The following is a 23,631-nucleotide window of genomic DNA, read 5'->3' as shown; positions in this document are numbered from 1 at the left end:
TATTTATCACACAAAAAAGGACAAAAAGTAAAAAAGAGTTATTGTGTTCATTTACATGCACAACAATAGAGTGTTTGGATATTTCAGATTGCATGCCTAGGACAGTAGGATTACACACATGTTAACTTAGAATTCTTTTGAAGCAAAGCCTCTTAGCAATTAGTTAGATGAGTGGTGTGTTTAACCATTTGATTTCAGTCTTTGCTTACTACAGTAGACAAGATTTTTGTTAGTGCAAATTTCCTCTTTCCTCATTGATAATCAAGCTTCTTCTGAATCAATAGAAGGATGGTTTGAAAAACCATAATGGTCTATCACTGACTTAGTAGTGACAAAGAGTGTACCCATCACATCTGATTGTGTATACAACATTGTCACCTCCAAGTTTGTCCGAACCCTGGGTTGATAAAGTAAAGTTGGTAGCCCCAGGAGTTGCAGAATTCTTTGATCCAGATTTAAACAGGAACGCAATAAAATACAGAGATAACCATAAAGACAAATATGCAGCGGAAATAATACTTCATTTCATTACTGTAAAATACTGAAATATGCTTACAAATAGAAATGGAAATAACCCAGCTAGGGCGATGGTAGCTTATCTCTGAGAAGAGATGTGTCGGCTACATACCTCTGAACTGTTCTCCAAAAATTGTGTTACAATGAGGCTCGAGGGCCTATTTATTGTTGAGAAACAATGGAAAACCCTTCACATTCCAAAACCTAACCCTAGAAGATGAAACGCCAAATTGTGGGCCCCGTTTTTGGGTAAGTTGGTACATCAACTTCCCGTGGTCGCGAATTGGTCGTATTATCTCCGTTTGACGCGCATGATAGCCCGTTGGAAAGATCTCTCTGAGGACTACGACAGAAAAGACAATTTTTAGACAGGAATATCATTGGCGGTGGATTTCCCAAAAAACATCGTTTAGGGCATCAAAACAGCTCCGGAAGTTTAGGACCCGAAAAACTGCTAAAAATAGTAAACTGTGCTATAATTAAGGAAACAGAAAAACTGAAAGAGACGGTTGTGGGGGTCCAAATGGGATAGGTGGGTGGCCACCAACATCCACCTGGATCATTCTTGCTGCAATATTGGTGCTCATCACTTTTTGGCGTCGTTTCCGTGGAGGTGTCTGAGTAAGATGTGATTACCACTTTCTTTCTTCCATTTCTTATCTCTGACATTCTACTATTAGCTTCATTTATGCAAAAGTAATTGTAAGTTGGTTTGCTTTCTTTTCCATTCTACAAGTGAGATTTCATTCAGCAATTAGTTTCCATTCAATTTGTTATTTTAATTCTGCAGTTAGTCTCAAAGCTTGAAAAAACCATAAAACAAAACAAAAAACACTTATTTCATGCCTCGTAGAAATAGGGATAACTTAGGAAAATTTCTACCAAATACCCCCACCACTTCAAATAACCAACCGTCCCTCTTCTTCGGTAGATGTGAATTGGAGGACCCCTTAGGTGAACAACCAGAGATATTTGAAGAGCCTACAGGGGGAGAAGAAGAAGGAGAACCCATTCCAACTGACCTAATGGCTAAAACTAGAAATGACAGAGGAGATAGAGAAAGAATTGAGGGTGTCATTCCCATCAGAGAAACTAATGGGGATACCAAGATTAAAAACATAAGCCCCTATGCTCTTCCTCATTTCCATTGCTTGACCTCAAAAGATCCAGATACTTTCTTTCTTGAGTTTGATGTCATATGTAGAACTTATGATTACACCACTGATGATCACAAGTTGAAATTATTCCCATCCACTCTCAAGGATGTAGCTCTGCGTCGGTTCATGGGTTTACCTGCAGATAGCATCACAACCTGGGCTTACATGCAACAAGATTTTAACAACAAGTATCGAGACTACTGCAGGTCAAAAAACACCAAAGAGGAACTTTTTAGGATGACCTTGGGCATGATGAATCCCTAGAGGATTATGAAGAAAGATTCCATCTTAGCTACAAAAGGGCTAGGTGCACACTTGATCCTGAGCCACTAAAGCTAGTCTTGCTCCGAGGGGTAAGGGAAGATCTTCTGGATACCTTAAAACTGTTAGCAAGAGGGGACATCTACCAGCCCTATGAAGATATCAAGATTGTCTTTAGGAACCATTCTTGGGTAGCTAGGAAAAAGGGTGGGGGTAGTCAACCAATGGCCAACTCATCCTCTTTCAACACATCCATAAAAGGTGAAATTGAAAATATGATGGAAGATTTAAAGAGTGAAATGTTGCAAACCCTTGCCCTACATATGGACACTATGCACATCAAGAGAAAATAAGAGGAAGCAGAGAGAGCATTAGCCATATTCTACCCTAGATGCACAAGGAGGCACCCTAGGAATGACTGTCCATTAAACCTAATTGAAATCTGTTGAGTCTGTGAAGAAAACCACTCCACAGACAAGTGCCCTTCTCTACCTGGACTAAAAGTTGTGTATTAGGGAACTGAAGGGGTGATTGAACAACTCTATTACATAAATCAAACGAGACCCCATGGGCCTCAGCCATACTAGCAGGGCATGCAAGGGTCATCCCATGCATATTACAACCCTAACTAGAACACATCCATTCCCTCTTGGGGGTCCCATGCTCATCCCTCCTGGTCTACATCACCTCCTTGGTATTTTGCACCTCAGTACCATTCCCAGCTGACCAGCCAGTCATTTCAACCATATACTCTGCCACAACCTCAATGGAATGCACCACCCCAAGGGTGGAGGCCCCCATACAACAATGCTCCAGCTTTATTGCCTTCACCTCCTACTCAACCACAACTTTTACACCCTTATCCACCTAAACAAACTCAGATGCCTGCCCAGCCAAATCCAAACCTGAACAATAGACAAGCACAGAAAGTATATAGTGGAGATACATCCTATCCTACTTATGCTGTGGAGATTCAGGAAATCAACCTAAGGTCTAGGAGAGTACTCCCAAACAACCAACCTCCATCTCCACCTAGGGAGAGAGAGGAAAGCATGCCTAGAGTGAATCCACCACCCTTTCTTGAAATATTAACTCATCCAGTCCAGCCTACCCCAGAAGAGAATGAAATTTTGGGTGAATTGAAAAATCTATGTTTCAAAATTCCACTTCTCCAAGCCATCAAGGATGTACCTATTTACAACAAATTGATTAAAGAGAAGTGTTTCAAACATCCAAGGAGGCAAAAAAGAGACACCCCTACCATTAATGTCATTGGACAACTATCCGACTTAATGTTGGGGAAGGTAATTTTCCCAAAATATTTGGACCCTGGAAGCCCTATAGTAGATGTGCACATCAATGACACCATTGTCCCACACACTTTGATTGATCTTGGGGCTACCATTAATGTAATGACTAAGGACACCATGCTCAAGCTCAATCTCCAGGGTCCATTAAGAAATACCACAACAGTCTTGCAACTTGCAGACCATTCCACAATAGCCCCTAAGGGGATTGTTGAGGATTTGATGGTCTCCATTGACTCCTGGGAGTACCCTATAGACTTCCTCATTCTCCAGCCTAATTCCAAGCTTAGTGGTTATCCTATCATACTTGGGAGGCATTGGTTAGCCACTGTTGATGCTTACATCAGCTGCAGGGCTAGAGATATGACTATAAAAAATGGGCATCTATCCAAGCAGTTGGTCTTATACCCTCTTGCTCAGCCATATTTATAACATGACTTACCTTTATGGCTAGAAGAGGAGGAAGAAGATGAAATCTACTTAGCCCAACTCTATACCCTAGAAACTTCCATTGGAGGAGGACAGCGAAATGAAGATGATTTGATTGAACACATACTCCAAAGTCCAACTCCCAACACCTTTTCCTTAGAGGAAGTAGTAAAGGAAACCAAGAGAAACCATCATATTGATCTATGCTTAGCTTATTCAAACCCTACCTGTGTCAAAACAATAGAATTCGGCCCTAAAATAACTTTGAAAATCAACCCCTGTCTTTCTGTACACCAAGAAGAAAAGTTGTGCAACATGTTAAGGGAACATCTAGATGCCTTTCCTTGGAGTTATAAAGAAATGAAGGGAGTGCACCCCTCGGTGTGTACTCCTCACATTTATATCAAAGAAGGTTGCAAACCAGTCTGAAAACCCCAAAGGAGAATGAATCCAGCTCTCAAGGATATTTTCAAAGAAGAACTGCAAAAATTTCTTGATGCAAGATTCATTTACCCTATCTCGGATAGTGAGTGGGTTTCTCCTTTGCTGTTGGTTCCAAAGAAAAAGGGGAAGTGGAGGATTTGTGTCGATTATAGGGAGTTAAACAAAGCAACAAAGAAGTACCATTTCCCTCTACCTTTCATTGACCAAGTGCTAGATGGCCTGGCAAGGAAAAAGTTTTTTTCTTTCCTAGATGGGTTCAACGGGTACAATCAAATCGAGACTATCCCAGAGGACTAGGATAAAACCACCTTCACCTATCCTTGGGGTTTTTTCTCTTATAGGGTCCTTCCTTTTAGCCTATGCAATTCCCCTGCCACTTTCCAGAGTGCAGTCCTGAGTATCTTTTACGAGTTAGTCCATGATGTAGTATAAATTTATATGGATGATTTTACACCCTATGGGTGTGATTTCTAGGAGGCTTTGTCCAATGTGGGTAAGGTGTTGAACAAATGCATTGAAATGAAATTGTCCCTTAGTCCCAAAAAATGTGATTTCTTGATGACTGCAAGCACTGTTTTATGTCATTCAATATCCCAGAAAGGACTACAAGTGGTGCCAAATAAGATAACCATCATCCAAAGGGTCCCACCTCTACAAAAAAAAAAGGGATGTCAGAAGTTTTCTAGGTTTAGCTCAATACTATAGGAGATTTATAAAAGACTTCAACAAGTTAGCTTCTCCTTTATTTGGGTTATTAGCCAAAGACTCTGAATTCCTATGGTCAGAAAGTTGTCAAGAGGCCTTGGACACCCTAAAGGACAAGTTGACCACTACATCTATTCTCCGAGGCGCAAAATGGGCCCTTCATTTCCATATACATGCTTATGCCTCTCACAAAGAGGCCAATAGAAAAAATATGCAGCAAATACACAACACAGGGACATCATTCTTCAACAAGCAGGAGCATCAAAGCATCTTACCCACAGGAATTTCATCTTGCTTATGCTCTCTCGTTAGCACGATATGATAAAAAAATGTGGGATTATGCAAGAGTTGGTTTTATAAGCAAATGTGGCCAGATAACTTTGCCACCTTTAGCCAGTCGATGAGGAGAAAACAATTAGACCACTCCACATGTGGCAACAGTCAAATCAGAGGAAAAAGAAGATAAGGCCAAAAATGGTTATATTACAGATGATCAAAGTGGGAGATGATTACGAGTTGAGGAATGATGGAGTGATAGTGGGACCAATGGTCCAAAAGTGGGTGCTCGTACTTAGGTAGCTAGCACACCATCCCACACGATCACCCATATGAGGAAATTAAACATTGATTTCCATGCAAAGGAAGCATTCGCAACCTCAAGGGTTCATCGAGACAATGTTGCTCTCGGCCTCTTGAAGAAGTATCTACAGGAAAGATGATGAGAATTTTGCAGCACAGGAGCATGTTATGAAACCAGCTCAAGAAAAGATAGAAAAGATAGATCAACGCCTTAGAATTCAGCCTCTTCGAGGGGGTAACCTCCTTTACATTACATAAATGAACAATTCTTGGATGATTCAAATGACAAAACCTTCTTTCTATATATAGGAGTCTAAAGAGTCACAATATAATCTAGCCGACCTAACAATAATAATATAAAGCCACAAAAATAACAATAGAGGGATTCTATGGGGCACAGTAATAACAATAAGGGGGCAATAGGGGCACAACAATATTAATAAGGGGTATAACTACAAGAGTAATGGGGTAATCACTAGTATTATAGGGACCCAACATGCCCCTCTCCTTCAAAAAAGTGTTGTCCTCAACGCTTGAGTAGTTCTGGATACTTCTGCATAAAATTCTCATCCTCCCATGTGGAATCTTCAGCGGATAAGTTCTTCCACTTGATAAGATACTCTGAAATTGATCGATTTCGTAGCTGTCGAGTTCTTGTTTCTGTGGCTGCTTCCGGTTCCAATATAATTTTTCCTTCCTCGTCAAGTTCTGGCAATATTGTTTGAACTGGGAGCTTTTCGCCTATAACCTTCTTTAAACATGAAACATGGAAAACTGGGTGCAATCGAGAAGCTGCAGGAAGCTCCAATTTGTATGCCATAGTACCAATCTTTTGCAACACCTTGTACGGACCATAATACTTTGGTGATAATTTATTATCCTTCTTAGCTTGCTTGAGGGACATTTTCTTATATGGTTGTAGCCATAGGAATACCCAATCACCTACATCAAAACTTCTTTCACTACGATGTTGATCTGCCTGTTGTTTCATTCTATTCTGTGCCAACACGAGGTTATCCTTTAAGAGTTGGAGGACTTGTTGTTGATGTTCGATGTGATGTTCCACTACCTGAACCTTAGAATTTTCTCTTAAATATGATGTGATGGATGGTGGTTGATACCCATAAAGTGCCATAAATTGGGTCATTTTTGTTGTTGTATGGAAGGAAGTGTTATACCACCATTCAGCCAGAGGCAACCATTTGACCCATTGTGTCTGTTTATCAGATACAAAGAAACGAAGATATCCTTCCAAACATTTGTTTACTATCTCAGTTTTCCCATCAGATTGAGGATGATAAGATGAGCTATGAGCTAACTGAGTACCAAGACAAGAAAATAATTCTGTCCAAAAATTTCTAGTGAAAATGGGATCTCTGTCACTTACAATAATCTTTGGGTTTCCATGTAGCTTTTGAATTGTTTCCATAGATTCAGTAGAAACTGTACTGGCTTTAAATGGATGTGATAATGCACAAAAGTGTGCATACTTGGTAAGTTTGTCAACTACAACCATGATGACACTCTTTCCCTCAGACTTGGGTAAACCTGTGATAAAATCCATTGAAACCTCCTCCCAACGTTGGTTTGGAATGGATAAAGGTTGTATTAGACCCAGTGTCTTAATTGTTTCAACTTTATTTTGTTGGCAAACCAAACATTCCGCCACAAACTTTTGAATATCTGATTTAAGGCCATCCCAAAAAAATTCCTTCTTAACCCTGTGGTAAGTTTTTAAAAATCCTGAGTGCCCTCCTAAGGGAGAAGTGTGCAATTCCATAAGAATATTTTGTTTTAGCTGGGAATTCTTACAGAGGTATAAGCGATCTTTGTACCATAACGAATCATTTTGCCAGCTAAATGTATCAGACGTACTGGAATCTTGTTGTAAATTTCGAATAAGTGCCCACACTTCTTCGTCATTCTTCCATTCCTCCCTTGCTTCGTTTATCCAATCTGGTTGGATAATAGAAATGGCGCACAACAATGCTTCCACATCCTCATCCTTTCTTGAGAATGCATCTGCCACCACATTTTGCTTCCCTTTTTTGTAGATGATTTTAAAGTCATAACCCAACATCTTTGTGACCCACTTTTGTTGCTCTTCAGAGGATAATCTTTGTTCTAAAAAGTATTTAAGGTTATCATGATCTGTTTTTACCTTGAAGTGTCTTCCCATTAGGTAAGGTCGCCATTTCTTAAGTGCATGGAGTATTGCCAACATTTCCTTCTCATAAATAGCTTTGCTTAAAAACTTTTCCTTGATTGGACAAATTTCAAAAGCAATGGGTCTTTCATCTTGCATTAGAACATCACCAATTCCATTTCCTGAAGCATCACATTCCACAATAAAGGTTTTTGTGAAGTCCGGTGTAGCTAAGACCGATGCTTGGCACATTGCCTCTTTAAGATGTTCAAAGGCCTTTGTTGCTTCCAGAGTCCATGAAAATGCATCTTTCTTCAATAATGTTGTTAGAGGAGCTGCTATTCTCCCATAATTCTTAACAAACTTGTGATAATGCCCTGTCAACCCGAGAAATCCTCGCAGATGCTTTATGGATGTGGGGATTTTCCATTCCTTAATGGCTTTAATTTTGCTAGGGTCTACCTTAACTCCTTCATGAGATACAATATGACCCAGATATTCCACCTCCTGCACTCCAAAGAAACATTTGGATCTTTTTGCATATAATTGTTTCTCCTCCAATAGTTGTAGCACCCTGTCAACATGTTCAACATGATCCTTCCAAGACTTGCTGTAGATTAGTATATCATCAAAAAATACTAACACAAATTTTCTAAGGAATGGTTTGAAAATTGAATTCATCAAACCTTAAAATGTTGAAGGTGCATTGGTAAGGCCAAAAGGCATGACCAAAAATTCATAATGACCCTCATGAGTTCTCAATGCTGTTTTCGGAATGTCTTCAGTCTTCATTCTTATTTGATGATATCCTGAACGAAGATCCAACTTGGTGAAGTAAATTGATCCATGCAATTCATCCAGTAATTCATCAATGACAGGAATGGGGAGCTTATCTTTAATAGTGAGCTTGTTGAGCTCCCTATAATCTGGACACTTGCGCCATGATCAATCCTTCTTGTGCACCAATACTACTGGAGTAGAGAAAGAACTTTGACTCAGTTGAATTATACCAGCCTCCAGCATTTCTGCAACCATACGTTCAATTTCACTCTTTTGGACATAGGGATATCTGGACGGCCTGATGTTTGGAGGAACACTTCCTGGAATCAGATGAATAGCATGATCATGATCACGCATAGGTGGGAGACCTTTGGGAGTCTCAAATACCTTGGAATGATTGTCCAGGACTTTTTGGAGATCTGGATAAATAGATGATTCCGATGTGGAAACATCTAGGGAACATAATTGTGCAATTACACCTCTTTGCTCCTTTTTTAGAAGCTTTGTCATACCATTAGAGCTGATTATCTTTCCTGGTTTCCCTGCAATACCCCTTAATTCAACTTCCTTTCCTTCCGTAGAAAATTTGATGAAAAGTTCTTGAAAATTAAAAGCTATTGTACCTAAGGATTGTAGCCATTGGACTCCTAGTATAACATCAGCACCTCCCATTGGAATGGAAAGCATTGGGCTAGTCAATACATATCCTCCCATGGATAGCTTGATATTATGGCACTTTCCAGAGAAATTTATTGTTCCTCCATTTGCAATCATCACTTGACACTCTGGTGATGGATATAGGAAGCAATTCAATTCTTTTGCTACGTTACAATGAATAAAATTGTGGGTGCTTCCTGAATCAATCAACACTATTACCTTTTTCTTCTTGATTTGTCCTTCTATCTTGATGGTTTGAGGAGTGGTAATTCCCACCAATGCATTACAAGATATGGTCAGATTTATTTGTTCTTCATCTAGGCTTTGTTCCTGGAGTATATCCTCTTCTTTTGACCTTTATTGCTCCTTTTCTTCTTCCTCTTCACAATATATGTAGAATAATTTCTTCTCAGCACACTTAATAATAGTGTATTTGCTATCACAACTATAACAAAGCCCTTTTGATCTTTTTTCTTCCAATTGTTGTGGTGTCAACCTTATAGATTGTGGAAGACTAGGGGCAACAAAACTTCCATCTTTATAGTTGTGAGTGGTATGCTTCCTGGTTGCCATAATTTTGCTTTCCATTTTTCTTGCTAACCTGAATGCCTTCTCTAATGAATCAGGTTCCCAAAGGCAAACATCATGTTGGATATTATCCTTTAAAGACCCTATGAACACATCAATCCTATGCTCCTCTCGAATATCTTTTACCCTTATGTTCAATTTTTGGAACTCCTCAATGTGCTCCATTATTGAACCCTTTTGTTTGAGACTTATCAATTGGCTAAAAAAAGTGTTTCTTTTTGTATCCTCATAATGTGCTATCAATTCCTCTGTAAAAATTGCCCAAGTGATAAATTATTTACGATAGCAAAGCCATTGATACCATACAAACTGATTTGCTTCCAAATATAAAGTTTCCATATGTACCTTTTGTGTGTTTTGCACATTATTGAGATCGAAGAATTGCTCCATCTGTAATATCCATGTGGCGGGATCCTTGCCATCAAACTTCCTCATATCGATTTTTGGAATATAGTGGGTCTTCGATCCAACATTAGAGTCTATGGAATCATGATTAACATTTCTTTTGTTCTCATCATGAGTTTCCTTTAGTACCCTTTCACCCTTAGTGACCATTTCTTGTAGCAACTTATTCATATTTATCTTCGATTCTTCCATCTTATCATCCATGCCATCAATTTTAGCTTCTACGCCTTTCTTTAAACAATCCATCTTAGCTTCTACACCTTTCTTTAAACCATCCATCTTAGCTTCTACATATTTCCTTAAACCATCCATCTTAGATTCTGTTGCTTTTTGTGCAAGTGACACTTGTTGCACTTGTTCTTGTAATTTTGATATATCATATAGCATTTCTTCTTCTTCTTCATGAGTCATGTTAGAGCTTTCAGGTTCCTTACTAGGTGTTTGCATTTTCTTTCCTCGGGGCATCAGTTACCGATAATAATTCTCTATTATGCCCTTTGAATTCCTTCAAAATAAATTTTCAAACCAAGCTTAAGCAAAAATTTAAGAAAATCTACACACCTTTTTTCACTTTGTAGGAGCTCGATATTGCCTCTGATGTATCTCTGTACTTTCCGATCATCTAGTTCTGAATTTGTGACCTGCAGTAGCCCTTTGTGTCGTATTTCCAATTCCACAAGTCTGACCCAAATTGGATTCTCCAAGGAAGAGTTATGCGAAATCTCCCACAGTGACTTGATTATAGACTAGTTCAGTAGAGCGAACTTGTACAACGTGCCACGAGTCACTGTTTTGACCTTTGGATCTGAAAAATGCATACAAGAAACTACATTCCATCCTCTTTCTGTACCTTCTTACAAAATTTCAATCCGATCCCCAGAGAGAAAGTTATGACAATTTTCCCCAGGTCACCTGTTTGGAATGTAATTCAGGAGTCTGCAAAAAGACCAACTTCCTCAGATCTTATCTCGGCAAATATAGCGCGAAAATATTTGAAATTTGGACTTGAGATTCAGCGCGATTTCTTCTCAAATGGTTTTTTTTTGAAACTTTTTAAACATCGCAGAAAAAAATTTATAGCGAAAATGCCACGATGACCTGTTTGGAGCAGCGAAACCCTAGAATCCAAAGCTTTGATACCAAATGTTATGAAACCAGCTCAAGAAAAGATAGAAAAGATAGATCAACGCCTTAGAATTCAGCCTCTTCGAGGGGTCAACCTCCTTTATATTACATAAATGAACAATTCTTGGATGATTCAAATGACAAAACCTCCCTTCTATATATAGGAGTCTAAGGAGTCACAATATAATCTAGCCGACCTAACAATAATAATATAAAGCCACAAAAATAACAATAGAGGGATCCTATGGGGCACAGTAATAACAATAAGGGGGCAATAGGGGCACAACAATATTAATAAGGGGTATAACTACAATAGTAATGGGGTAATCACTAGTATTATAGGGACCCAACAAAGCACCTGTAGGATCCTACAAGAAAACTTACAAGATCCTACAGGGAGACCTACAGGATACAGAGCAGTCATCTACAGGATTATCAGTAGGCATTTAGGGAGGAAAGATCAAAGGTCTTCTTCATCAAAGAGTAACCAGGAGGTAGTAGCTATACCTTCCCATCTTTTCCAGTTAAAAATAAAGAAAAAAACCTCCATTTGGTTAAGGAAGTTGTAGTCTAGGGGAATTATATTACAGAGTTATCATTTATATCTCTCACCCACTAGAATTCTAGAATTATATCCATACAAGCCTCCATAATTACCAAGGGAAAATGACATGGGGTTTTAACAAGAGGGAACCCACAAACACAGTAATAATTCACCAACACCCTCCTGTAGTAGAAATATTCACAAGGCACAATTGGATGGGTTTCTTTGAGAGAATGAGAGGATACAATGATGAGGTGGTCAGAGACTTTTCTCTCTCACTCATACCCCTCACTAGGACCCATGCCACTGTTGTGGTGAAAGGCCTCTCAATAGAAATCACCCCTGAAGTCATAAGAAAAATGACCACACTTCCTTTAGGTTGCCTTGGAGAAAAGAAGATAAGGGTAACAACACCCTTGCAAAGAAAAAATTCTTTTTTGAAGTGGAGGAGGCAATGGAGGCAAAAATGGGGTCAAAAGAGAAAGCCTTCCATATTCTTGGAATGAATTTAGCTACAACCTCATTAAATATATATCATGTGAAAGGAGATACAGTATGGTGTATGGATACCATTTGAGGCTTCTCCAAGAACTGAGGTTTGGAGCAAACACACCTCCTCAAAACAAACTGAGTATACCCTACTTTCTTCTTCAGTCAATGATAGATATGAGCATCAAAGTGCAAGAATGAAAACATCAATAGCTAGCCCATCATCTACTAATCAAGCTTATCCTAGAAGATGCTCTCCAAAACCTAACACTCCCTATTGCATGGAAAACTTTCAGAGACATACAGGTAGATGGAGAAATAAAAGCTCTTGAATATGACAAAATCCCCACTGCTAGTTAGAGGGATGAAGAGGAAACAGAGGAGGAAAATTAAGAAGACACGGAAGAATAAACAAAAGAAGAAATAGATGAACAAAGTGAGGATCTGGATATAGATATAGATTGAGTTGCTCGGAGGATGAGCAACACTTTTAGCATGGGGTGATGATGAGCCTCATCATTGGGTAAATATATAGACCTTAATACACCCCAAAGCTTATTAAAATCAACTCTTCTCATAATTCCTTACATATTTTAATCATATTTTGCTTAATGAGATGAGTAAAAGTAAGATGTTATGTTTAGTGTTATAATGTGCATTGATTGCAGGTTTTTTAGAACAAATCATGGCAATTTTGGCTAATCAAGGGTAGAGACTCGAATGAGACAAGTAGGAGAGATTGTAGGAGATATATCCTCCTCATTTAATCCTCACTCATTCGAATTTTCCTCCATAAAATCACACTAGCTCGGAGTTGCAGGTAGCTGAGTCATGAAGATCAAAAGACAGTCGAGTCGATGACAGTTAAGAGCCAGTTCATATTGAGTTTGGGAGCCAAGCCTCCCTAGATTTAAGGAATTCATTGGATACCTCAATTTTATAGATAAGAAGCCCTAGATCCTCATTATGATTCAAATTTTTTATGTAAGAGGATTAAGCATTTTCAAGTTCAAGACTTGTGGAAGACATTGTTATGTAATTTTTCTGATATGATAATGAGAATGAGAATTTCCTTGATCCAGCACTGAGTTTACTTAGAGGGATGAAGCTCTTGGGTTAGGGCCCAACCCTAGAAACAAAGGCTCCTCTTCTTGTACTTGTATGCTTAGTTTATTTCATAGATTAATGGTTGAATTGATTTTAGCATCATTTCAGTTCAAGTAGTTGTGAATATAATTAGTTTACTTCCATTTGTGCATTTCTTTAGCAATAGCTTAGAAAGATAAAGGAATACCAAAAAACTGATAGTAGATAGGTTTGGCCTCACTCCTCCCTTCAGGGACCATTCTTTGAGGAAAGAACTCCTATGCAGCCCCAAAAAGACAGAATTCAGATTTCTTATGGAATTTAAGTTTTTTTGCTACTTAGACCAGCATCTTATCAGTTTTCAAGAATAGGATTCAATTGTCATTTCTGATATCTTCAGCCTCGTATTAGATCTCATATTGTTTCACATTAATCTGCAAGAATTTCCATGCATGAACTAGGCAACTAGATAATGAAATTTTGTTTCCTTAAGTTGATTGAAAATCTTTCTTATTTGACATGATTCATGGCTAAATGCGAGTGATTGATTTAGTGTAGGGGTTTCAATAGTGCAGGAAGATATCATGACCAAAAACCCCAGCCTAACCTCATACATCCATGAACACCAAAAGCCACTAAGTCCCTCAACTAATTCATCATTCCATAAGAACAACTTTCCAAGTTTGTTGAGAAAATCCAAGCAGTTACAAACTCTGTTTTGAGCTCTTATGAAGTCCTAGCCACTCCCTTGCCTTATTTCTCCCACCATTCACCTTCCCTAAGTCCTACACCACCTTCCAAACCACTCCTATTTAATATAGGGGATCATGTAAGATCATTAGGACATCATGTAGGAAGCATTAGGACATCCTATAGGATGACCTGTAGTGGCATGTTTTGAGGCCGAATTTTGGAAAAACAATCTAGGAAGATAGGAGAAGACCCCTACTTGCCTCCCAAGCCATATTACATTTCACCACCATCTCTAACCCACCTTCCACATCACCAAGAGGATTTACCATTCATATTTTTCACACAAAAAGGACAAAAGGGAAAAAGAGTTATTGTGTTCATTTACATGCACAACAATATAGTGTTTGGTTATTTTAGATTGCATGCCTAGGACATAAGATTGCACATATGTTAAATTAGCATTCTTTTGAATCAAAGCCTCTTACCAATTAGTTAGATGAGTGGTGTGTTTGAGAATTTGATTTTAGTCTTTCCTTACTACAGTAGACAAGATTTTGGTTAGTGCGAATTTCCGCTTTCTAGGTTGATAAAGTAAAGTTGGTAGCCCCAGGAGTTGTAGCATTCTTGCTGCAATACTAGTGCTCATCAAGTTGCAACTGAGATTGATAAACAAACTCTCTACAAAAAAAAATTATGATTTAGATATGGAAAGGTTTTGCTCAAATTTCAAGTCAAACTAAGTGTGGTCCACTAATTTGACCTTTTCAAGTAAAGACAAAGATCTTTTTATGACACTAATATCTATTTCTTTTGCAGGCTTGTTTATTCTAAAAAAATGTTGGATTGTTCAAAACCTTGGGTGGGTTAGGGTCTAGATGATGGCTGGTGTACACTCTTCTTGAAGCCATATTTCCTATAGGAATTTATTACAACTAATTCTTGAAATCAATACAATTGGGTAAATTTCAGCCCATAAATCACTAGTCCTCTGTCACACTCAGGAACTAAATTTATCTTTAGTTATGGATTTTTCCAAGGACTATTTCAACTCTCATTCCCAGGAAACGACTCCGGAATGTTAGCTCTTTGTAATTTCCCTAGGTTGAGGAGAGAAATTCAAAGGTAACCACAAACCACTTGGAAGTTTGAATCTAGCCCTTCCAACTTCAGAGAGGGATCTCTCTGTCTGATCACTTAGATGTTAGGCTAGGTATGATTCTCAGTGGATATGAGTTTTAAAGATCTGTTGGCAGGAAAGAAAATAAATCCATTGGGAAATAAGGTCAATAAAATTGATGGTTTCCAGTTATAGGAGAAGAGAAAGAGGGATCTTCTATAAGGACAAGGTAGCTAGTATTTTTGGAGTTTTTTAGTCAAAATAATTGTATAAGGGTGATTGAAATATAAATGGAAAATGACATGCAGAGCATTAGAAAACAGGATGAATTCTAAATATCATTTTAGCAGAAAACATATATGTTTAGCAAACTGAAACAGAGCACCATTTAAAGTGAATTCTGAGTCAATATATTTTTTTAACTAAACAAGAAGACACATTTCAAAGCATGATGGATAACATAAGGAACTTACAAAAACAAGAAGCACATCTCCAAAGAAACTAACACAGGAATCCCTGTAAAATTTGGCCTTTGTCCTTTCATTCACTGTAAAATAAAGAAAATACAATGCACAGAGTGTTCTTCGTTCTCAAACCTAACTAGCCCTTTGATCATTTATAATTACATCATAAGTAGACTAAAGAAAAATCATTTCCCATGTTTAAGGACCTAATTCCTCAATAGGCTTTAAGTTTCTACCTAATGTAATGAAAATAGAACTAATTTTTGAGACTAGGGATTGTTTGAATAAATCACTTTTAATCTTATTTACATTAAATAATTAGGTAAATTGAGCCTATGAGTCATTATATGCTTCATTACAGTTACCAAGAGCATAAAAAAAAATACAATAGGTTTTAACTTGGATAAATCGGTCAAATGATCATTGTTTGGAAGAGTAGTGTCAGCACTGTGCAACCTCCTAGTTCAACAAAAAGACAAAACATAGCAGAAAAGCACATCGCTCCATGGTTGAAGTAACTCCAGTCAATCTATGGGTTTCTTGATGAATTTATCATGTGTGAATAGGCCTGGATATGGACAACTTCCTCCTTAGAATATTTCTTCCATCATATAAATCTTCCAACTCTCACAAATTCATCTACAACCAAAAACACAACGCCAGTGAGAAAGTGCAATTCCATCTATTTTTCATGGTTTTGAGCAACATTGAGGTCTCTCACAAACTACACATGTTGGTAATGATGTTGACACAATGATTATCCTCATGTAGACTCTTTTCAAGCTCCCTTTCACCAAAAATGAAAAACTTCCACCTTCACATAAAAAACCCCAACCCTGATGCTTGGCTAGGACACAAAATTGTTGTGTGAGCTGCTTCTTTTGAAAGTGACTTAAGAATCTTGACTAACTGTGTTTTCAAGAGGGACTTTATGAAAAATATAATCATATTTAAACTCAACCCATTAAACAAGCATACTTAGACAAAAAACAAAAATGAAAACTGTCGTGTTTAACCCTTTTCCAACATTCAAACTTTGGTTGCTTTAGCCAACAAGTCCAATTTACCTATATCCTTCTCTTGCATCTCTTTCAACTAATGTTTGGCACCCCTTAACTCCTTCCTCATGGTAAGATTCTTCCTACATATATTATTTAGCTTCCTATGTGGTGGAAGGGACCTCTTAAACATATATTTAACATTGTCCATTGTTGATTGATAGATGTCCAAAAGATCACTCATATGTTTCCTAGCCATTTCATCTTGCTGCTTGAGCTTAGAAATCTCCCTATGAGCCTTCTTCAATTGCATTCTCAACCTATTAAAGGTATTCTTTCCCTCATCCATCTCTGTCTTCTCTTCTTTTTGTGTTGTCTTCTCTTCCTAAATCTGTAGTTTTTTGGCTGAGGATCTAGTGACTCTGGCTGCTAGAGTTTCTGCCTCCTTAATATCCTCTTTTACTATCTTTTCTTTTCCCTTGGATTTGGTAATAGCTGATGCAACCTTAGCCACTGGTTCATCTTCACTAATTCTAGTTGTCCTCTCTAGAGCAACCTTCTTTAATTCCCCATTTTCTTGCTGCAACTATGGAATAATGATATGGGCCTTCTTTAGTTTCTCTTGTAGTTGTGCAATATCTTTGTATTTATCATCAAAAACATCATATTTTGGTATATTTTCCATGGCTTCAAATGTCTACTCCAAGGGAAACTTCTTTGCAGCAAACCTAGTAAGGGGCTTTTAGGGACATTCACTACTTTGGGAGAAAAATGCAACTTCTTGCCTTTCTTCTTCTCTGATAAATGAACTGCAATTGAAGGCCTTTTCACAGAACTTCCAGTTGGTGATTGAATGTCTCTTTCCACTGCTGAGGGTGTCTCCTTCTTGCTGCCATAGCTAGTTGGTAAGTCAACTACCAGATTTGAAGAATCCACAAATGACTGCCATGATTGATTTCTCTTACTTAGCCCCTCCAAGCCCCACAATTTAGTTAAGGAGAAGTGGAAAATGCTAGGTTACACTTGCCTTTGTTTTCCCTACACTTTGTCTACCATCTTGTTGAGACTGCTAAATAGGTAAAAGGGAAGATTCAAGGGGATCTTCCCTATAAAATGCATCAAAAGTCTAAAATGGTATTGATATATCCTCCCAAACCTACCCTCACAGGTAAAATACCTTTGAATTGCTTACAAAATCTTGTTGTGGTGTTCAAGTAAATACTCCTTAGGAACAATGGATCCATACCCTTTATCTCTATACTCAGGCTTCAGAAAATCTTTATAATTGGAAATATCAAGACACATGCCCTTGAACCATTGCTCTCCCAGAAGGGGAATTTCTGTCGCAGTTGATATTGTGACATATGAAACTGGAAAGGTGAGCTCTCCAATATTAACCTCCAACCCATTAAAATTCATAGCAAACTCCTTAGTGAGTTCTACATTATACCCTTGAATTTTTTCACAGAATCTGATACATCCAACTTGCTCAAAGGAAACTCTGATAGCTAGATCTCAATTGATGAATGTGAGGTATTGGGGTTCAAACCTAACAATGGAACCTCACTTATGTATCCTTCCGTCTGGAATTGACATGGTCTTTTTCAGCAAAGGTATATTCTAGGGATTCTAAAATGAAATTCCAGTGCAGGTTTATTTTGTGCAACAAGTAGGATGGTAATGGTGAAAAGGAGTTGCAAAGTAGGGTTGTGTAACAATTGAGAATGGAAAACCCCATGAAATGAGTGAATCAACACAAATTTACTCTCAAAAACCCCAAAACAACTTGTTTACTTGGTCCCAGTGGTAGAATTAAAAAAAAAAAACACAAGCATAGCGCCAGAAGTGCAAAGCATGGAAAAAACAAACTCAATCACCTTTGAGGAACACGAAAATTAGGTAAGAGGCTTCAATTTACTTGCATGACATGGTAAACTTTCCATATAAAGGTTGTAGACAAGAAGTTGGTTGTTTTGCAAGGATGAAACATAAAAACGTAGTGGACAAATAAAACACAACGAAATTGGAGAAAGCATAGCTAATGGGTAGAAAATGCAGGGAGCATAAAATTTAGGAATTTGCAAGGTTCCTAGGTATTATTTGAGAACATGCATGGAATTTTAAAGTTATACAAAACCAAGGCTTCAAAAAAGATAAGAATTTGCACCTATATGGACAATTTGATCCTCGTTTTGAAAGAAACACAACATTTGTGGGTGAGCGCAGTGACTGTTTGCGAGTGCAGCAAAATCCTCTGCCTCCTTTGTGCAATGACCTCCAAACACCATATAGCTAGCTTTTGATGAAGAAATTAAGAGATGTGATACTTCTCTGAAGATAAACCATGCATTCAAAATCCCAAGGTAGCTGAATGTGAATTTGATGGGTTATGATTGCGATTTTAACTTAAATAATTAAAGTGTGACACTTGGTAGAAGCACAACATTCTCATGTTGATTGTTGTACCGGTGATGTCATGAATGATCATGATTCGACATTCTAACTGACTCAAGATACCCTACAAATTTGTTCCCATGATGACAAGGCATGACAACACAACCTTGCTCATGATCTCTTGATGAAACTTGACCCTAGACCTACTTAACTTGACCCCTTAGGATATAAAAGACCATTTTTGTGACTCTTCACACATGTTGAAATAATTAGATTGAATAATGAAAATTTCATTATATATTGAGACTCATAGTTTGATCTTCTACAAGATCATAGCCAAACCTTTATACATTTGTCAAATAATTTGAAAGACAAAATTTGTTTCTTGACTACTATGATTATAGGATACTAATAGGTTTAATGATCTTAATGAATGCAAGACACAAATTGGTGATGATGAGGTGGATGGAGATTGCAATATTTGCTAGATAGAAAAGCGCAAAATTAAACTCATAATAGATGGTGTTTTCATAATGTATTACTAATATCACAACAAACACCCAAGTTAACACCCAAAATAGTGTTTTAGATGATGCACATGATATATTTGACAATTCCTTTGATTCCATGACTTGACATGACGATTATTCCAATGATGAACATTCAAGATGAAACCATTGTTAGTCTCTTTGAATATCTTAACAACTTCAAAATAAGATAACTAAGCCATTTGGACTATGAATGGGTCATGTACAATGTTTCCATAAGTCCAAAATGTATAAGGAATGCATACCCCTTGCATTTCTTACAATATTTAAAGTATACTTGTTTGCAAATGTTTTTTTTTTACATAGTGCATCTCGTGGTCATCATGTTTGTGTTATAGTGAAATATATGTCGACTCCATTTTTTTAAATAAAACCTTGAAATATTTTGAGTATTGTTTGGTTCCACATGAGTAGAGTAAGGGTTTGTGTGAATATTTTTTTAGATTCAAAAAATATTTTCTTTTAACTCAAACCATAATCATGTTCAATCATGACATTTGTTTTATTTTAAGTAAAACTTATAGTTATGTTTTGTTGGTGATATCCATGTCATAATGGTCACACTAATATTATAGTAATATACACTTGCATGCTTTTTTTTTAAATTAAACGTGCCTATATTTTTCCTTTTATGTAATGCATATAATTTAATCATGCCAATGCCATGGTTAGACATATATCAATGCCATTTTCTGTCATTTTGAGTATTTCGTAAGAACCTACATTATATATTGTGTTATTATCATGTTTTGTTTCTCTTAATTTTTCATGGTGAGCATGATTGTATTATAGACAAATATATACCAACAAGGTTTGTTTTTAAATTGAGAACCTACCAATATTTTTTTATTTTTATGCAATACATGTTATGTTGGTGTTTGTTGAGGCCTTAGAAATCTGTGGCAACAACAAGGGGGATAACCACCTAGTTCGGACCTTAGAGAAGCTTCTTTTCCGTTTGGGATAGTGGCTCCGGCTGGATATGATGGGACCAGTTTCCCAATGTTTTGGGTTTATATGATTTGTGGGATTTTCCTGATAATTTGCAAAAGAATAACTAGAAATTAATACAACTTTTTTCTAAGATGCAAAACTTTGAATTAAATCTATTTTAATATAACCTGGGGTATTTCTGGTTTTATGCGATATAAAAATATGTCTATGTAATCTATGATGATATATATCAATCGCAGACCATATAGAGTTAATATATTGTAAGATGATTCCTTTGAGAAAATAGTTAATCAAAAGAATTGTGAAAAACATATCGCATATTCTAATGATCATATATAAAAAAGAACATTCTCTATTCTAATATCGTACAATAGTGCAACTGATACTTCAAACAGAGATGGCAGATTTCATACATAATTCATGAAAGATAAACTTATCACTAATACTAGAACAAAGATTTAGCAAACATGATAATAGTACTAGATGTGTATCGTTCTGCTCATTTGACTAGTGACAATAGGCCATAATCAATCTTCTACCAATAAGTATCCCAAAGAATACAATAGTGCATCAACAGTGATCAACAAAAAGATATTTGATTGAAAATACCATGTTCCATGATTCCATCAAGGCATCTACAAACTTACGATAGCGCATTCTTTGTAAATGTTCTTAATAAAATTCTGGACCCTTCTCTAAATGCATGAGAAGGGTTTAAATACTATTCTTAATTAACTAAAAATAACTTATACAAAATATCTATGAGGAGGTTTCAAATAACCTTCCTCATTCCTAGTATCCAACTTTCCAAAAATAAAACTGCTCAAAAAAGACTCAAATCTTCATTGGTTAATCACCGCTGCCAGCTTTGCCTCTCAGCTCACAAATATCAGAAATTGGCCTGACTTGTGGTGGCATCCCGAATTTTGTTCTCAACCGCCCTGCAAATATAACATCATGTAAAGGTGGCAGCATTATCTGTACTGAATCCAAGGAGCAATTCAAGGTCATGATCTAACTGTGTGGTTTGACCAAAAGATGCCATAGTTCTTCCCAGTCGATTTTTGACAGCCCCTCAATTGTTTCATTCTATAGCTAACTCTTATTATTCCAATTCTCGTCTAATGCTTTAAGATCAGGAAGTGTTTTTGGATCACTCTCCTTTATGAGGTTGGAGGTGTGCAACATGTGATTTATTGTTTTAACAATGCTTTTTGAAATACCCAATGCTCTGGCTATTGCTAGTTCGACCTATTTCACCTGTGAGTCCCAATCAGTGAATAGAATATCCTTATGTCTTTCATTGATCTTCTAGAGTTTTGACCTTTTCCCCTCATCTGAATCCTGCCATTCAATATAATCAGAGATCTTAGAATTGAGTTCATTGAACTCAATTCTTTGATCAATAATGATGTTTGTTAATTGTTCACTAGTATTTAGAGGTGGAATGATATTTGATATATGTTGGAGGAAGAGCTGCTTTTGCTTTGTCAGTAAAGTATTCAGTGTCAAAGCTTCATTAATGAATTCCTCTGCAGTAGGAATATCCTTATACTTTGCTAGGTCACTTTTTAGCTCCTAGATTTGTTTTTTTTAGCAGATAAGTCATTTTCATGACTTATTTTCAATACTTCCATATTCTGTTGTAGCTTATGCAACTGGTCCTCTACTTGACGGTTCACGTTGGCTCTTTCTTCATCTAACTGTCGTAGTAATAATGCAATCTGGTCATCCTTTTCTTTAATCAAAACCGAGACTTTGGTTGCTTTGTCGATTGTTGTTGTAGCATAGGGTCTAGAAAATTGAGATAGTCGAGTCAAATGTTTAGTTGGATATATTTGTGTTTCCTTCCATAGGACATCCATAAATTCATGTTGTGAAGGATTTTCGGTTCTCTTCCTCTTTCTCTGTCTTTTTACAAAAACTTTATGAAGAGGGTTGTAAAAGGCGTCTAAAGGAGGGATATATGTTACATTCAAGACAATTTCAGTAGTTGGATCTACAGGGATTACCTCTATTTCTTGGAAACTCATTTTTGGACCTTCAGTGGTCACTACTGTTATTTGCCCTGGCGGGGTCTGAAATCCTGTGGTTTCTTACGTTGATGATACCTTAGGAGTATCCTATAGTTTTTCATTGAATCCATCCCATAGCTTTTCTAATTCATCTGTTTCTGCTTCCTGCTCTCATGATGTGCCTGGCTTATTCTGCTTCTGAGACTTAGTTTCAATTACATGATCAGTAATCCAAAATTCTTGCGGGAGGTATTCTAACCTCTATCCTCTAAACTCCTAGAATCTTCTGAATTTCTCTGGGTCGAACTTTGTCTTGGCTGCATTCAGAATCTGCTCAAAATCCTTGGTAGATTCCAGTAAATATTCAAACTCATCAACTGTATGAGTTATAGGTCTAATCTTAACTAAAAGGGTGAATTTGTTTGCTATCTGTTGTGGATCAAAAGGCCTTGCCAGTAGAATGGGGAGCTTTAATAACTACATATTCTGATACTCTTTATATGCATGACCATAATTAAGAAGGGTAAATGACCCACATTGAAGGGGAAAATTTGGCCATAGGGATTTCTTCATTTCCCTCAATGTTTTTGTGAGGCCATTTCCTACTATTTGGTATGATACTTCTCTTTCCAATAATTTATTCGATACATACATAGGGAGGACATGTGGGAAAGCTTGGCTACCAAGTATCCTGATATAAGAGAAGGACTCTTCAATAAAATACCTTCTGATTGCTTGGAGGTCTATGATAGATTCTTTTGTGAATCTCGGACCTCTTCTATTGAAAACTAACTGATGTAAGGGAAGAACAACTCCCTGGCATAATTGGTGAAAATGTGGAATATATTCTTGTTCCCACATTTACTTATAACTTAGGAAGATAGGAGTAAGATCATTGGTAGTCCATTTCCAACCCATGGTTGTAAAATGAGTGCAAAAACAAATGGCATCGAAGATATACGTAGACATGAAGAATTGGGGAACTGCTCTAAAGGAGGCAGCCCTGGTTTGGCAATATTCAGTAATCTCTTTGGCCAAATTCTTAGACAGAATGGTTTCCCAATTCATAATGTGAGAATTAACACAAGCCTCAATTAACAGAACCCAATTGATCGAGAATTTAGAATTATCAGGGAGACCATACAATCTACATAGCATAGAGGCTGTAAAATTATAAGGATTGGCCAAAGAAGCAATGGGGTACATACCCGCTTTATCTTGTTTGAATTT

The sequence above is a fragment of the Pinus tabuliformis genome, chromosome 9 (assembly GCF_031772625.1).
Source record: "Pinus tabuliformis cultivar Carrire ecotype Pingquan chromosome 9, CPIR1, whole genome shotgun sequence".
Lineage (NCBI taxonomy): Eukaryota > Viridiplantae > Streptophyta > Pinopsida > Pinales > Pinaceae > Pinus > Pinus tabuliformis.
This window is presented reverse-complemented; position numbering follows the sequence as displayed.